The 12,333-nt window shown below is 51.3% G+C and overlaps 18 non-coding genes and 1 pseudogene across 18 annotated transcripts; all 19 read left to right on the forward strand.

The window, feature by feature from the left end:
* Positions 1–177: 177 nt before the first annotated feature.
* Positions 178–355, forward strand: LOC134075725 (U2 spliceosomal RNA; annotated as a pseudogene).
* A 466-nt stretch (positions 356–821) lies between these two features.
* On the forward strand, positions 822–1,012 carry LOC134075660 (U2 spliceosomal RNA). Its single transcript, XR_009938399.1, has one exon. It is a non-coding gene; the product is annotated as a U2 spliceosomal RNA (small nuclear RNA).
* Positions 1,013–1,481: 469 nt separating this feature from the next.
* On the forward strand, positions 1,482–1,672 carry LOC134075661 (U2 spliceosomal RNA). The gene has a single exon (XR_009938400.1). It is a non-coding gene; the product is annotated as a U2 spliceosomal RNA (small nuclear RNA).
* A 466-nt stretch (positions 1,673–2,138) lies between these two features.
* Positions 2,139–2,329, forward strand: LOC134075663 (U2 spliceosomal RNA). Its single transcript, XR_009938401.1, has one exon. It is a non-coding gene; the product is annotated as a U2 spliceosomal RNA (small nuclear RNA).
* Positions 2,330–2,799: 470 nt separating this feature from the next.
* On the forward strand, positions 2,800–2,990 carry LOC134075664 (U2 spliceosomal RNA). Its single transcript, XR_009938402.1, has one exon. It is a non-coding gene; the product is annotated as a U2 spliceosomal RNA (small nuclear RNA).
* Positions 2,991–3,456: 466 nt separating this feature from the next.
* Positions 3,457–3,647, forward strand: LOC134075665 (U2 spliceosomal RNA). The gene has a single exon (XR_009938403.1). It is a non-coding gene; the product is annotated as a U2 spliceosomal RNA (small nuclear RNA).
* A 470-nt stretch (positions 3,648–4,117) lies between these two features.
* On the forward strand, positions 4,118–4,308 carry LOC134075666 (U2 spliceosomal RNA). Its single transcript, XR_009938404.1, has one exon. It is a non-coding gene; the product is annotated as a U2 spliceosomal RNA (small nuclear RNA).
* A 470-nt stretch (positions 4,309–4,778) lies between these two features.
* On the forward strand, positions 4,779–4,969 carry LOC134075667 (U2 spliceosomal RNA). The gene has a single exon (XR_009938405.1). It is a non-coding gene; the product is annotated as a U2 spliceosomal RNA (small nuclear RNA).
* Positions 4,970–5,439: 470 nt separating this feature from the next.
* On the forward strand, positions 5,440–5,630 carry LOC134075669 (U2 spliceosomal RNA). Its single transcript, XR_009938407.1, has one exon. It is a non-coding gene; the product is annotated as a U2 spliceosomal RNA (small nuclear RNA).
* A 470-nt stretch (positions 5,631–6,100) lies between these two features.
* On the forward strand, positions 6,101–6,291 carry LOC134075670 (U2 spliceosomal RNA). Its single transcript, XR_009938408.1, has one exon. It is a non-coding gene; the product is annotated as a U2 spliceosomal RNA (small nuclear RNA).
* A 470-nt stretch (positions 6,292–6,761) lies between these two features.
* On the forward strand, positions 6,762–6,952 carry LOC134075671 (U2 spliceosomal RNA). The gene has a single exon (XR_009938409.1). It is a non-coding gene; the product is annotated as a U2 spliceosomal RNA (small nuclear RNA).
* Positions 6,953–7,423: 471 nt separating this feature from the next.
* Positions 7,424–7,614, forward strand: LOC134075672 (U2 spliceosomal RNA). Its single transcript, XR_009938410.1, has one exon. It is a non-coding gene; the product is annotated as a U2 spliceosomal RNA (small nuclear RNA).
* A 470-nt stretch (positions 7,615–8,084) lies between these two features.
* On the forward strand, positions 8,085–8,275 carry LOC134075673 (U2 spliceosomal RNA). Its single transcript, XR_009938411.1, has one exon. It is a non-coding gene; the product is annotated as a U2 spliceosomal RNA (small nuclear RNA).
* A 471-nt stretch (positions 8,276–8,746) lies between these two features.
* Positions 8,747–8,937, forward strand: LOC134075674 (U2 spliceosomal RNA). The gene has a single exon (XR_009938412.1). It is a non-coding gene; the product is annotated as a U2 spliceosomal RNA (small nuclear RNA).
* A 466-nt stretch (positions 8,938–9,403) lies between these two features.
* LOC134075675 (U2 spliceosomal RNA) lies at positions 9,404–9,594 on the forward strand. The gene has a single exon (XR_009938413.1). It is a non-coding gene; the product is annotated as a U2 spliceosomal RNA (small nuclear RNA).
* A 472-nt stretch (positions 9,595–10,066) lies between these two features.
* On the forward strand, positions 10,067–10,257 carry LOC134075676 (U2 spliceosomal RNA). The gene has a single exon (XR_009938414.1). It is a non-coding gene; the product is annotated as a U2 spliceosomal RNA (small nuclear RNA).
* Positions 10,258–10,727: 470 nt separating this feature from the next.
* Positions 10,728–10,918, forward strand: LOC134075677 (U2 spliceosomal RNA). Its single transcript, XR_009938415.1, has one exon. It is a non-coding gene; the product is annotated as a U2 spliceosomal RNA (small nuclear RNA).
* Positions 10,919–11,389: 471 nt separating this feature from the next.
* On the forward strand, positions 11,390–11,580 carry LOC134075679 (U2 spliceosomal RNA). Its single transcript, XR_009938416.1, has one exon. It is a non-coding gene; the product is annotated as a U2 spliceosomal RNA (small nuclear RNA).
* Positions 11,581–12,050: 470 nt separating this feature from the next.
* On the forward strand, positions 12,051–12,241 carry LOC134075681 (U2 spliceosomal RNA). The gene has a single exon (XR_009938418.1). It is a non-coding gene; the product is annotated as a U2 spliceosomal RNA (small nuclear RNA).
* The last annotated feature ends 92 nt before the right edge of the window (positions 12,242–12,333 follow it).

Raw genomic sequence — 12,333 nt, forward strand, 5'->3', positions numbered from 1 at the left:
GTCTGCTGTCTCCTAGGAAATCCGACTGCGCAGGCGCCAGACCAGACCACGAGGCCTCTCGCCCGAGTCCGGCGGTCATCCGGCGGTCAGCGTTCTTCTCTTGCCCCGCCCCTCCGCGGAGTACCGGCGTCTGGTGAGTCGCCCGGGGGGCCGCCGGACCCCGTACGGTCGAGGGGTATCGCTTCTCGGCCCAAGTGTAGTATCTGTTCTTATCAGTTTAATATCTGATACGTCCTCTACCCGAGGACTATATATTAATCTGATTTTTGGAACAGGGAGACGGAAGAGGGGCTTGCTCCGTCCGCTCCACGCATCGACCTGGTATTGCAGTGACTCCAGGAACGGTGCACATCTCTTTGAATGTTGAAGAAAAGAACCCAAGAACCCAAGAACCCAAGAACCCAAGAACCCAAGAACACAAGAACACAAGAACACAAGAACCCTCTCTCCCAGGTCTCTACCTCCCTTTTCGCCCGCTGTTGCGTTTTCCCGCTCTTTTTCTCTTTTTTTTTTTTTTTTTTTTTTTTTTTAAATGATGTATTTATTTATCTGTCTGTCTGTCTGTCTGTCTGTCTGTCTGTCTGTCTGTCTGTCTGTCTGTCTGTCTGTCTGTCTGTCTGTCTGTCTGTGGAACTAACTCTCTCGTCTGCTGTCTCCTAGGAAATCCGACTGCGCAGGCGCCAGACCAGACCACGAGGCCTCTCGCCCGAGTCCGGCGGTCATCCGGCGGTCAGCGTTCTTCTCTTGCCCCGCCCCTCCGCGGAGTACCGGCGTCTGGTGAGTCGCCCGGGGGGCCGCCGGACCCCGTACGGTCGAGGGGTATCGCTTCTCGGCCTTTTGGCTAAGATCAAGTGTAGTATCTGTTCTTATCAGTTTAATATCTGATACGTCCTCTACCCGAGGACTATATATTAATCTGATTTTTGGAACAGGGAGACGGAAGAGGGGCTTGCTCCGTCCGCTCCACGCATCGACCTGGTATTGCAGTGACTCCAGGAACGGTGCACATCTCTTTGAATGTTGAAGAAAAGAACCCAAGAACCCAAGAACCCAAGAACCCAAGAACCCAAGAACACAAGAACACAAGAACACAAGAACCCTCTCTCCCAGGTCTCTACCTCCCTTTTCGCCCGCTGTTGCGTTTTCCCGCTCTTTTTCTCTTTTTTTTTTTTTTTTTTTTTTTTTTAAATGATGTATTTATTTATCTGTCTGTCTGTCTGTCTGTCTGTCTGTCTGTCTGTCTGTCTGTCTGTCTGTCTGTCTGTCTGTCTGTCTGTCTGTCTGTCTGTGGAACTAACTCTCTCGTCTGCTGTCTCCTAGGAAATCCGACTGCGCAGGCGCCAGACCAGACCACGAGGCCTCTCGCCCGAGTCCGGCGGTCATCCGGCGGTCAGCGTTCTTCTCTTGCCCCGCCCCTCCGCGGAGTACCGGCGTCTGGTGAGTCGCCCGGGGGGCCGCCGGACCCCGTACGGTCGAGGGGTATCGCTTCTCGGCCTTTTGGCTAAGATCAAGTGTAGTATCTGTTCTTATCAGTTTAATATCTGATACGTCCTCTACCCGAGGACTATATATTAATCTGATTTTTGGAACAGGGAGACGGAAGAGGGGCTTGCTCCGTCCGCTCCACGCATCGACCTGGTATTGCAGTGACTCCAGGAACGGTGCACATCTCTTTGAATGTTGAAGAAAAGAACCCAAGAACCCAAGAACCCAAGAACCCAAGAACCCAAGAACACAAGAACACAAGAACACAAGAACCCTCTCTCCCAGGTCTCTACCTCCCTTTTCGCCCGCTGTTGCGTTTTCCCGCTCTTTTTCTCTTTTTTTTTTTTTTTTTTTTTTTTTTTAAATGATGTATTTATTTATCTGTCTGTCTGTCTGTCTGTCTGTCTGTCTGTCTGTCTGTCTGTCTGTCTGTCTGTCTGTCTGTCTGTCTGTCTGTCTGTGGAACTAACTCTCTCGTCTGCTGTCTCCTAGGAAATCCGACTGCGCAGGCGCCAGACCAGACCACGAGGCCTCTCGCCCGAGTCCGGCGGTCATCCGGCGGTCAGCGTTCTTCTCTTGCCCCGCCCCTCCGCGGAGTACCGGCGTCTGGTGAGTCGCCCGGGGGGCCGCCGGACCCCGTACGGTCGAGGGGTATCGCTTCTCGGCCTTTTGGCTAAGATCAAGTGTAGTATCTGTTCTTATCAGTTTAATATCTGATACGTCCTCTACCCGAGGACTATATATTAATCTGATTTTTGGAACAGGGAGACGGAAGAGGGGCTTGCTCCGTCCGCTCCACGCATCGACCTGGTATTGCAGTGACTCCAGGAACGGTGCACATCTCTTTGAATGTTGAAGAAAAGAACCCAAGAACCCAAGAACCCAAGAACCCAAGAACCCAAGAACACAAGAACACAAGAACACAAGAACCCTCTCTCCCAGGTCTCTACCTCCCTTTTCGCCCGCTGTTGCGTTTTCCCGCTCTTTTTCTCTTTTTTTTTTTTTTTTTTTTTTTTTTTAAATGATGTATTTATTTATCTGTCTGTCTGTCTGTCTGTCTGTCTGTCTGTCTGTCTGTCTGTCTGTCTGTCTGTCTGTCTGTCTGTCTGTCTGTCTGTCTGTGGAACTAACTCTCTCGTCTGCTGTCTCCTAGGAAATCCGACTGCGCAGGCGCCAGACCAGACCACGAGGCCTCTCGCCCGAGTCCGGCGGTCATCCGGCGGTCAGCGTTCTTCTCTTGCCCCGCCCCTCCGCGGAGTACCGGCGTCTGGTGAGTCGCCCGGGGGGCCGCCGGACCCCGTACGGTCGAGGGGTATCGCTTCTCGGCCTTTTGGCTAAGATCAAGTGTAGTATCTGTTCTTATCAGTTTAATATCTGATACGTCCTCTACCCGAGGACTATATATTAATCTGATTTTTGGAACAGGGAGACGGAAGAGGGGCTTGCTCCGTCCGCTCCACGCATCGACCTGGTATTGCAGTGACTCCAGGAACGGTGCACATCTCTTTGAATGTTGAAGAAAAGAACCCAAGAACCCAAGAACCCAAGAACCCAAGAACCCAAGAACACAAGAACACAAGAACACAAGAACCCTCTCTCCCAGGTCTCTACCTCCCTTTTCGCCCGCTGTTGCGTTTTCCCGCTCTTTTTCTCTTTTTTTTTTTTTTTTTTTTTTTTTTTAAATGATGTATTTATTTATCTGTCTGTCTGTCTGTCTGTCTGTCTGTCTGTCTGTCTGTCTGTCTGTCTGTCTGTCTGTCTGTCTGTCTGTCTGTCTGTGGAACTAACTCTCTCGTCTGCTGTCTCCTAGGAAATCCGACTGCGCAGGCGCCAGACCAGACCACGAGGCCTCTCGCCCGAGTCCGGCGGTCATCCGGCGGTCAGCGTTCTTCTCTTGCCCCGCCCCTCCGCGGAGTACCGGCGTCTGGTGAGTCGCCCGGGGGGCCGCCGGACCCCGTACGGTCGAGGGGTATCGCTTCTCGGCCTTTTGGCTAAGATCAAGTGTAGTATCTGTTCTTATCAGTTTAATATCTGATACGTCCTCTACCCGAGGACTATATATTAATCTGATTTTTGGAACAGGGAGACGGAAGAGGGGCTTGCTCCGTCCGCTCCACGCATCGACCTGGTATTGCAGTGACTCCAGGAACGGTGCACATCTCTTTGAATGTTGAAGAAAAGAACCCAAGAACCCAAGAACCCAAGAACCCAAGAACCCAAGAACACAAGAACACAAGAACACAAGAACCCTCTCTCCCAGGTCTCTACCTCCCTTTTCGCCCGCTGTTGCGTTTTCCCGCTCTTTTTCTCTTTTTTTTTTTTTTTTTTTTTTTTTTTAAATGATGTATTTATTTATCTGTCTGTCTGTCTGTCTGTCTGTCTGTCTGTCTGTCTGTCTGTCTGTCTGTCTGTCTGTCTGTCTGTCTGTCTGTCTGTCTGTGGAACTAACTCTCTCGTCTGCTGTCTCCTAGGAAATCCGACTGCGCAGGCGCCAGACCAGACCACGAGGCCTCTCGCCCGAGTCCGGCGGTCATCCGGCGGTCAGCGTTCTTCTCTTGCCCCGCCCCTCCGCGGAGTACCGGCGTCTGGTGAGTCGCCCGGGGGGCCGCCGGACCCCGTACGGTCGAGGGGTATCGCTTCTCGGCCTTTTGGCTAAGATCAAGTGTAGTATCTGTTCTTATCAGTTTAATATCTGATACGTCCTCTACCCGAGGACTATATATTAATCTGATTTTTGGAACAGGGAGACGGAAGAGGGGCTTGCTCCGTCCGCTCCACGCATCGACCTGGTATTGCAGTGACTCCAGGAACGGTGCACATCTCTTTGAATGTTGAAGAAAAGAACCCAAGAACCCAAGAACCCAAGAACCCAAGAACCCAAGAACACAAGAACACAAGAACACAAGAACCCTCTCTCCCAGGTCTCTACCTCCCTTTTCGCCCGCTGTTGCGTTTTCCCGCTCTTTTTCTCTTTTTTTTTTTTTTTTTTTTTTTTTTTAAATGATGTATTTATTTATCTGTCTGTCTGTCTGTCTGTCTGTCTGTCTGTCTGTCTGTCTGTCTGTCTGTCTGTCTGTCTGTCTGTCTGTCTGTCTGTCTGTGGAACTAACTCTCTCGTCTGCTGTCTCCTAGGAAATCCGACTGCGCAGGCGCCAGACCAGACCACGAGGCCTCTCGCCCGAGTCCGGCGGTCATCCGGCGGTCAGCGTTCTTCTCTTGCCCCGCCCCTCCGCGGAGTACCGGCGTCTGGTGAGTCGCCCGGGGGGCCGCCGGACCCCGTACGGTCGAGGGGTATCGCTTCTCGGCCTTTTGGCTAAGATCAAGTGTAGTATCTGTTCTTATCAGTTTAATATCTGATACGTCCTCTACCCGAGGACTATATATTAATCTGATTTTTGGAACAGGGAGACGGAAGAGGGGCTTGCTCCGTCCGCTCCACGCATCGACCTGGTATTGCAGTGACTCCAGGAACGGTGCACATCTCTTTGAATGTTGAAGAAAAGAACCCAAGAACCCAAGAACCCAAGAACCCAAGAACCCAAGAACACAAGAACACAAGAACACAAGAACCCTCTCTCCCAGGTCTCTACCTCCCTTTTCGCCCGCTGTTGCGTTTTCCCGCTCTTTTTCTCTTTTTTTTTTTTTTTTTTTTTTTTTTTAAATGATGTATTTATTTATCTGTCTGTCTGTCTGTCTGTCTGTCTGTCTGTCTGTCTGTCTGTCTGTCTGTCTGTCTGTCTGTCTGTCTGTCTGTCTGTCTGTGGAACTAACTCTCTCGTCTGCTGTCTCCTAGGAAATCCGACTGCGCAGGCGCCAGACCAGACCACGAGGCCTCTCGCCCGAGTCCGGCGGTCATCCGGCGGTCAGCGTTCTTCTCTTGCCCCGCCCCTCCGCGGAGTACCGGCGTCTGGTGAGTCGCCCGGGGGGCCGCCGGACCCCGTACGGTCGAGGGGTATCGCTTCTCGGCCTTTTGGCTAAGATCAAGTGTAGTATCTGTTCTTATCAGTTTAATATCTGATACGTCCTCTACCCGAGGACTATATATTAATCTGATTTTTGGAACAGGGAGACGGAAGAGGGGCTTGCTCCGTCCGCTCCACGCATCGACCTGGTATTGCAGTGACTCCAGGAACGGTGCACATCTCTTTGAATGTTGAAGAAAAGAACCCAAGAACCCAAGAACCCAAGAACCCAAGAACCCAAGAACACAAGAACACAAGAACACAAGAACCCTCTCTCCCAGGTCTCTACCTCCCTTTTCGCCCGCTGTTGCGTTTTCCCGCTCTTTTTCTCTTTTTTTTTTTTTTTTTTTTTTTTTTTAAATGATGTATTTATTTATCTGTCTGTCTGTCTGTCTGTCTGTCTGTCTGTCTGTCTGTCTGTCTGTCTGTCTGTCTGTCTGTCTGTCTGTCTGTCTGTCTGTGGAACTAACTCTCTCGTCTGCTGTCTCCTAGGAAATCCGACTGCGCAGGCGCCAGACCAGACCACGAGGCCTCTCGCCCGAGTCCGGCGGTCATCCGGCGGTCAGCGTTCTTCTCTTGCCCCGCCCCTCCGCGGAGTACCGGCGTCTGGTGAGTCGCCCGGGGGGCCGCCGGACCCCGTACGGTCGAGGGGTATCGCTTCTCGGCCTTTTGGCTAAGATCAAGTGTAGTATCTGTTCTTATCAGTTTAATATCTGATACGTCCTCTACCCGAGGACTATATATTAATCTGATTTTTGGAACAGGGAGACGGAAGAGGGGCTTGCTCCGTCCGCTCCACGCATCGACCTGGTATTGCAGTGACTCCAGGAACGGTGCACATCTCTTTGAATGTTGAAGAAAAGAACCCAAGAACCCAAGAACCCAAGAACCCAAGAACCCAAGAACACAAGAACACAAGAACACAAGAACCCTCTCTCCCAGGTCTCTACCTCCCTTTTCGCCCGCTGTTGCGTTTTCCCGCTCTTTTTCTCTTTTTTTTTTTTTTTTTTTTTTTTTTTAAATGATGTATTTATTTATCTGTCTGTCTGTCTGTCTGTCTGTCTGTCTGTCTGTCTGTCTGTCTGTCTGTCTGTCTGTCTGTCTGTCTGTCTGTCTGTCTGTGGAACTAACTCTCTCGTCTGCTGTCTCCTAGGAAATCCGACTGCGCAGGCGCCAGACCAGACCACGAGGCCTCTCGCCCGAGTCCGGCGGTCATCCGGCGGTCAGCGTTCTTCTCTTGCCCCGCCCCTCCGCGGAGTACCGGCGTCTGGTGAGTCGCCCGGGGGGCCGCCGGACCCCGTACGGTCGAGGGGTATCGCTTCTCGGCCTTTTGGCTAAGATCAAGTGTAGTATCTGTTCTTATCAGTTTAATATCTGATACGTCCTCTACCCGAGGACTATATATTAATCTGATTTTTGGAACAGGGAGACGGAAGAGGGGCTTGCTCCGTCCGCTCCACGCATCGACCTGGTATTGCAGTGACTCCAGGAACGGTGCACATCTCTTTGAATGTTGAAGAAAAGAACCCAAGAACCCAAGAACCCAAGAACCCAAGAACCCAAGAACACAAGAACAAAAAGAACACAAGAACCCTCTCTCCCAGGTCTCTACCTCCCTTTTCGCCCGCTGTTGCGTTTTCCCGCTCTTTTTCTCTTTTTTTTTTTTTTTTTTTTTTTTTTTAAATGATGTATTTATTTATCTGTCTGTCTGTCTGTCTGTCTGTCTGTCTGTCTGTCTGTCTGTCTGTCTGTCTGTCTGTCTGTCTGTCTGTCTGTCTGTCTGTGGAACTAACTCTCTCGTCTGCTGTCTCCTAGGAAATCCGACTGCGCAGGCGCCAGACCAGACCACGAGGCCTCTCGCCCGAGTCCGGCGGTCATCCGGCGGTCAGCGTTCTTCTCTTGCCCCGCCCCTCCGCGGAGTACCGGCGTCTGGTGAGTCGCCCGGGGGGCCGCCGGACCCCGTACGGTCGAGGGGTATCGCTTCTCGGCCTTTTGGCTAAGATCAAGTGTAGTATCTGTTCTTATCAGTTTAATATCTGATACGTCCTCTACCCGAGGACTATATATTAATCTGATTTTTGGAACAGGGAGACGGAAGAGGGGCTTGCTCCGTCCGCTCCACGCATCGACCTGGTATTGCAGTGACTCCAGGAACGGTGCACATCTCTTTGAATGTTGAAGAAAAGAACCCAAGAACCCAAGAACCCAAGAACCCAAGAACCCAAGAACACAAGAACACAAGAACACAAGAACCCTCTCTCCCAGGTCTCTACCTCCCTTTTCGCCCGCTGTTGCGTTTTCCCGCTCTTTTTCTCTTTTTTTTTTTTTTTTTTTTTTTTTTTAAATGATGTATTTATTTATCTGTCTGTCTGTCTGTCTGTCTGTCTGTCTGTCTGTCTGTCTGTCTGTCTGTCTGTCTGTCTGTCTGTCTGTCTGTCTGTCTGTGGAACTAACTCTCTCGTCTGCTGTCTCCTAGGAAATCCGACTGCGCAGGCGCCAGACCAGACCACGAGGCCTCTCGCCCGAGTCCGGCGGTCATCCGGCGGTCAGCGTTCTTCTCTTGCCCCGCCCCTCCGCGGAGTACCGGCGTCTGGTGAGTCGCCCGGGGGGCCGCCGGACCCCGTACGGTCGAGGGGTATCGCTTCTCGGCCTTTTGGCTAAGATCAAGTGTAGTATCTGTTCTTATCAGTTTAATATCTGATACGTCCTCTACCCGAGGACTATATATTAATCTGATTTTTGGAACAGGGAGACGGAAGAGGGGCTTGCTCCGTCCGCTCCACGCATCGACCTGGTATTGCAGTGACTCCAGGAACGGTGCACATCTCTTTGAATGTTGAAGAAAAGAACCCAAGAACCCAAGAACCCAAGAACCCAAGAACCCAAGAACACAAGAACACAAGAACACAAGAACCCTCTCTCCCAGGTCTCTACCTCCCTTTTCGCCCGCTGTTGCGTTTTCCCGCTCTTTTTCTCTTTTTTTTTTTTTTTTTTTTTTTTTTTTAAATGATGTATTTATTTATCTGTCTGTCTGTCTGTCTGTCTGTCTGTCTGTCTGTCTGTCTGTCTGTCTGTCTGTCTGTCTGTCTGTCTGTCTGTCTGTCTGTGGAACTAACTCTCTCGTCTGCTGTCTCCTAGGAAATCCGACTGCGCAGGCGCCAGACCAGACCACGAGGCCTCTCGCCCGAGTCCGGCGGTCATCCGGCGGTCAGCGTTCTTCTCTTGCCCCGCCCCTCCGCGGAGTACCGGCGTCTGGTGAGTCGCCCGGGGGGCCGCCGGACCCCGTACGGTCGAGGGGTATCGCTTCTCGGCCTTTTGGCTAAGATCAAGTGTAGTATCTGTTCTTATCAGTTTAATATCTGATACGTCCTCTACCCGAGGACTATATATTAATCTGATTTTTGGAACAGGGAGACGGAAGAGGGGCTTGCTCCGTCCGCTCCACGCATCGACCTGGTATTGCAGTGACTCCAGGAACGGTGCACATCTCTTTGAATGTTGAAGAAAAGAACCCAAGAACCCAAGAACCCAAGAACCCAAGAACCCAAGAACACAAGAACACAAGAACACAAGAACCCTCTCTCCCAGGTCTCTACCTCCCTTTTCGCCCGCTGTTGCGTTTTCCCGCTCTTTTTCTCTTTTTTTTTTTTTTTTTTTTTTTTTTTAAATGATGTATTTATTTATCTGTCTGTCTGTCTGTCTGTCTGTCTGTCTGTCTGTCTGTCTGTCTGTCTGTCTGTCTGTCTGTCTGTCTGTCTGTCTGTGGAACTAACTCTCTCGTCTGCTGTCTCCTAGGAAATCCGACTGCGCAGGCGCCAGACCAGACCACGAGGCCTCTCGCCCGAGTCCGGCGGTCATCCGGCGGTCAGCGTTCTTCTCTTGCCCCGCCCCTCCGCGGAGTACCGGCGTCTGGTGAGTCGCCCGGGGGGCCGCCGGACCCCGTACGGTCGAGGGGTATCGCTTCTCGGCCTTTTGGCTAAGATCAAGTGTAGTATCTGTTCTTATCAGTTTAATATCTGATACGTCCTCTACCCGAGGACTATATATTAATCTGATTTTTGGAACAGGGAGACGGAAGAGGGGCTTGCTCCGTCCGCTCCACGCATCGACCTGGTATTGCAGTGACTCCAGGAACGGTGCACATCTCTTTGAATGTTGAAGAAAAGAACCCAAGAACCCAAGAACCCAAGAACCCAAGAACCCAAGAACACAAGAACACAAGAACACAAGAACCCTCTCTCCCAGGTCTCTACCTCCCTTTTCGCCCGCTGTTGCGTTTTCCCGCTCTTTTTCTCTTTTTTTTTTTTTTTTTTTTTTTTTTTAAATGATGTATTTATTTATCTGTCTGTCTGTCTGTCTGTCTGTCTGTCTGTCTGTCTGTCTGTCTGTCTGTCTGTCTGTCTGTCTGTCTGTCTGTCTGTGGAACTAACTCTCTCGTCTGCTGTCTCCTACTCCTAGGAAATCCGACTGCGCAGGCGCCAGACCAGACCACGAGGCCTCTCGCCCGAGTCCGGCGGTCATCCGGCGGTCAGCGTTCTTCTCTTGCCCCGCCCCTCCGCGGAGTACCGGCGTCTGGTGAGTCGCCCGGGGGGCCGCCGGACCCCGTACGGTCGAGGGGTATCGCTTCTCGGCCTTTTGGCTAAGATCAAGTGTAGTATCTGTTCTTATCAGTTTAATATCTGATACGTCCTCTACCCGAGGACTATATATTAATCTGATTTTTGGAACAGGGAGACGGAAGAGGGGCTTGCTCCGTCCGCTCCACGCATCGACCTGGTATTGCAGTGACTCCAGGAACGGTGCACATCTCTTTGAATGTTGAAGAAAAGAACCCAAGAACCCAAGAACCCAAGAACCCAAGAACCCAAGAACCCAAGAACACAAGAACACAAGAACCCTCTCTCCCAGGTCTCTACCTCCCTTTTCGCCCGCTGTTGCGTTTTCCCGCTCTTTTTCTCTTTTTTTTTTTTTTTTTTTTTTTTTTTAAATGATGTATTTATTTATCTGTCTGTCTGTCTGTCTGTCTGTCTGTCTGTCTGTCTGTCTGTCTGTCTGTCTGTCTGTCTGTCTGTCTGTCTGTCTGTCTGTGGAACTAACTCTCTCGTCTGCTGTCTCCTAGGAAATCCGACTGCGCAGGCGCCAGACCAGACCACGAGGCCTCTCGCCCGAGTCCGGCGGTCATCCGGCGGTCAGCGTTCTTCTCTTGCCCCGCCCCTCCGCGGAGTACCGGCGTCTGGTGAGTCGCCCGGGGGGCCGCCGGACCCCGTACGGTCGAGGGGTATCGCTTCTCGGCCTTTTGGCTAAGATCAAGTGTAGTATCTGTTCTTATCAGTTTAATATCTGATACGTCCTCTACCCGAGGACTATATATTAATCTGATTTTTGGAACAGGGAGACGGAAGAGGGGCTTGCTCCGTCCGCTCCACGCATCGACCTGGTATTGCAGTGACTCCAGGAACGGTGCACATCTCTTTGAATGTTGAAGAAAAGAACCCAAGAACCCAAGAACCCAAGAACCCAAGAACCCAAGAACACAAGAACACAAGAACACAAGAACCCTCTCTCCCAGGTCTCTACCTCCCTTTTCGCCCGCTGTTGCGTTTTCCCGCTCTTTTTCTCTTTTTTTTTTTTTTTTTTTTTTTTTTTTAAATGATGTATTTATTTATCTGTCTGTCTGTCTGTCTGTCTGTCTGTCTGTCTGTCTGTCTGTCTGTCTGTCTGTCTGTCTGTCTGTCTGTCTGTCTGTCTGTGGAACTAACTCTCTCGTCTGCTGTCTCCTAGGAAATCCGACTGCGCAGGCGCCAGACCAGACCACGAGGCCTCTCGCCCGAGTCCGGCGGTCATCCGGCGGTCAGCGTTCTTCTCTTGCCCCGCCCCTCCGCGGAGTACCGGCGTCTGGTGAGTCGCCCGGGGGGCCGCCGGACCCCGTACGGTCGAGGGGTATCGCTTCTCGGCCTTTTGGCTAAGATCAAGTGTAGTATCTGTTCTTATCAGTTTAATATCTGATACGTCCTCTACCCGAGGACTATATATTAATCTGATTTTTGGAACAGGGAGACGGAAGAGGGGCTTGCTCCGTCCGCTCCACGCATCGACCTGGTATTGCAGTGACTCCAGGAACGGTGCACATCTCTTTGAATGTTGAAGAAAAGAACCCAAGAACCCAAGAACCCAAGAACCCAAGAACCCAAGAACACAAGAACACAAGAACACAAGAACCCTCTCTCCCAGGTCTCTACCTCCCTTTTCGCCCGCTGTTGCGTTTTCCCGCTCTTTTTCTCTTTTTTTTTTTTTTTTTTTTTTTTTTTAAATGATGTATTTATTTATCTGTCTGTCTGTCTGTCTGTCTGTCTGTCTGTCTGTCTGTCTGTCTGTCTGTCTGTCTGTCTGTCTGTCTGTCTGTCTGTCTGTGGAACTAACTCTCTCGTCTGCTGTCTCCTAGGAAATCCGACTGCGCAGGCGCCAGACCAGACCACGAGGCCTCTCGCCCGAGTCCGGCGGTCATCCGGCGGTCAGCGTTCTTCTCTTGCCCCGCCCCTCCGCGGAGTACCGGCGTCTGGTGAGTCGCCCGGGGGGCCGCCGGACCCCGTACGGTCGAGGGGTATCGCTTCTCGGCCTTTTGGCTAAGATCAAGTGTAGTATCTGTTCTTATCAGTTTAATATCTGATACGTCCTCTACCCGAGGACTATATATTAATCTGATTTTTGGAACAGGGAGACGGAAGAGGGGCTTGCTCCGTCCGCTCCACGCATCGACCTGGTATTGCAGTGACTCCAGGAACGGTGCACATCTCTTTGAATGTTGAAGAAAAGAACCCAAGAACCCAAGAACCCAAGAACCCAAGAACCCAAGAACACAAGAACACAAGAACACAAGAACCCTCTC

The sequence above is a fragment of the Sardina pilchardus genome, chromosome 2, assembly GCF_963854185.1.
Source record: "Sardina pilchardus chromosome 2, fSarPil1.1, whole genome shotgun sequence".
Classification (NCBI taxonomy): Eukaryota; Metazoa; Chordata; class Actinopteri; order Clupeiformes; family Clupeidae; genus Sardina; species Sardina pilchardus.